This window comes from Grammomys surdaster, unplaced genomic scaffold, assembly GCF_004785775.1.
Source record: "Grammomys surdaster isolate TR1022 unplaced genomic scaffold, NIH_TR_1.0 172, whole genome shotgun sequence".
NCBI lineage: Eukaryota > Metazoa > Chordata > Mammalia > Rodentia > Muridae > Grammomys > Grammomys surdaster.
This window is the reverse complement of record NW_021604620.1, coordinates 9350499-9353543: the sequence shown is the minus strand read 5'-3', so window position 1 is coordinate 9353543 and position 3045 is coordinate 9350499. Positions and strand designations below refer to the sequence as shown.

At 44.5% G+C, this 3045-nt stretch overlaps 1 pseudogene; it reads left to right on the top strand.

Moving 5' to 3' along the window:
* The window catches only part of LOC114621106, a 7422-nt pseudogene that overhangs the window by 3282 nt on the left and 1095 nt on the right, over positions 1-3045 (top strand).

The following is a 3045-nucleotide window of genomic DNA, read 5'->3' as shown; positions in this document are numbered from 1 at the left end:
GGGGAGGGGAGGGGAGGGGAGGGGAGGGAAGAGAGGTTTGGTGTCACCCAGAGCTGGGGAGGAGGTGGACACGAGCCAGTCCCTGGTCACTGACCAGACAGCTTAGCCTAGTAGGCAAGTTCCAGACCAATGAGAAACTGTCTCAATTTTTTTTAAATAGCAGACAGTACCTGGAGAATAATACTCAAAGTTGTCCTCTGACCCACACAAGAACATGCATACACATGTGTATGCAGAGAGAGAGAGACAGAGACAGAGACAGACAGAGACAGAGACAGACAGAGACAGAGAGACAGACAGAGACAGAGAGAGACAGAAAGACAGAGACAGACAGAGACAGACAGAGAGACAGAGACAGAGAGACAGAGACAGAGAGACAGAGAGACAGAGAGAGAGAAGATAATCCTGCTGCTTTCTGCTTTCTACCTCAAAAATCTAATGTTGAAAAAAAAAACAGAACATTCAAAATTCAACATCTTTCTGTGTTTCTGAAAAATGAAGCCAAGAGTACTGGGTGCATTTGATCGAGCTGGGTTTTGACCACAGCACTGGTCATTTCTGAGGAAAGCCATGATTCCACCCTAACTCAGGGTGAAAGGGAAACTAGTTCCAGTGATAACCCACACACTGCATATGTATGTTTGGGGTCTTTTTAAAACTAGTATGTGTCAGATGGCATTGTGTGGGTTCGCCGTGTACTACGTGGTGTCTGCATGGTGTACATGTGTGGAATGCCTATGTAGCTAATTAACAAACTCATTACATCACATGCTGCCAGGTGACCACAGTTACTCGTGATTTATTCTATTCTTGAAAAGTATGAAGAGATTTGGGTTTCTTAACTGCCCCCCAAAAGACAGTAGACAAGGTTTGTGAGGGATACAGAGATAGGACACAGGTCCTTCAAGCCAAGATCTTCTACACATTGTATGTAAAGTGGGACAAACCCCAACCACCACACGGAATAATAACAAAGCTTGTCTCTGCTCAGACTCAGGCTAAAAAGCCTCCATTAGGCCCCCAAGCTACAGAGAATCGGGTTTCCACAGATGCTGGGGATACATTTTCACTGCCTGTATTAGTGAGAATCCCCAACCAGAGTTTAAAGTTACATTTTAAAACTATGCATGACGAGTTGGAGAGATGGCTCAGTGAATAGGATACCCGAGGCAAGCAAAAGACTGGAGTTCAGATCCCCAGAACCCAAGTAAATGCCAGGTGGGAATAGGCACACGCCTGTAATTCCAGCACTCTGGAGCCAGAGACAGGGGATCCCAGGAACAAACTGGACTAGATTACACTGGCTGTAATGGTGAGCTCTAGGTTCAGTTGAGGGACCAACCCTGCCTCAATGAATTGGATGGAGAACAACAAAAGAAGATTCCCAACACCAACATGAAGCCTACACACACACCCATGAAGCCTCCACACACACCTATGAGAGAAAAAAAAGAAAGAAAAGGGACATGACTAACTTAGCTGGTTGGTAGCTCAACACATCTAAAAAAAAAAATGTTTCATTTCAATACCACCAACAACAAAGTGTAGAAATTGCCATATGCCCAGCTTACAACCTGACTACAGTGAGGTTCAAGTTATTGCAGCCGATTAGGCAGGCCTTTCCCTCTTCAGAAAGTCTAGTGTGGCTTGGGGGTCTCTACAAGCAAATTCTCAGATTCAAATTCATCCTTTGCACCTGACAAAAGCTAAAATGATGCTTAAAGCATTGCATGTAGTCATGTATGAGTACGTGTTTACATACGTACGTGAATGTGTGAATGCATGTAGAGGCCGGAACATAATGTCTGCTATCCTTCTCAATGATTCTCCACCTTATTTCATGAAACAGGGTCTCCCACTGTCTGGGAGCCCCCTGATTTGGCTAGACTGGATAGCCAGGGACCTCCAGGGATCCTCCTGTGCTTCCCTCTTCAGTTCTGGGACAGCACGCACAGACCATCACACACAGCATTCACTATGTAGGTACTGGAGAATCAAACTCAGGTCCTCAGAGCTACATAGCAAGCGCTTTATCCATTAAGCCTTCTACCCACCCCTTAATTAAATCTTTGAAAGAACATTGAGAAGGCTGGTGAATGGCTCAGCAGCTAAGAGCACTGCTACTCTGCCAGAGGACTCTTGCCTCACATCCCAGCACCCCCATGATGATTCACACCCCTCTGTAACTCCAGTCCTGGGGAACTCGACACTCTTTTCTGGCCTCTGTGGGCACCAGGCACACATTGGTGCACAGACACACATGCAGTCAAATACAAGGACACATCCACCATCATCACCACCACCATCATCAAATGGTTTATTTGAATGTATACGAGTCAGTTTTCCTCATAGGTATCTTCAAAATAAAAGCCAAGCTAACTAAAGAGTTACACCAAATCCTCAGCATTCTCCCAGTCATACCTAGGTAGTTGAGAGCAGATTTGATGAAAGAATATAAAATTTACATGAAAAGCCATAAGCGCAAGTATCATGAATATGTCTATCAAACACCCTGGTTTAGCCGGGCGGTGGTGGCGCACGCCTTTAATCCCAGCACTTGGGAGGCAGAGGCAGGCGGATTTCTGAGTTCGAGGCCAGCCTGGTCTACAGAGTGAGTTCCAGGACAGCCAGGGCTACACAGAGAAACCCTGTCTCAAAAAACCAAAAAAAAAACACCCTGGTTTGCCCCAGTTTGGCCTGGTTCTACCTACTAAAGCCCAACGGATGCCAACTCACCACCCTGAGCTCCCTGTTCACTCCTAGAGTATCTGTTTGGTTAGTAAGTTATAAAGTCACCTTAACTATAACAGGTGAATGGAGACATTTTGTATCTCAAAAACAATGATTCACAAGAAAAAAAAAATCTCAAAAGAAATATTACCTAGCAACATAGCCACAAAAATGTAGGAAACAAAACAATTACAAGGAGAATTGGATAAAGCCAGCCATGTGGAATGTCTTCACATGCCTCGATTGTCAAATTAATAGATGAATGAAATGAAAAAAATAGGAAAGATAAATAGGTTTTAATTGATGCAATTGGAT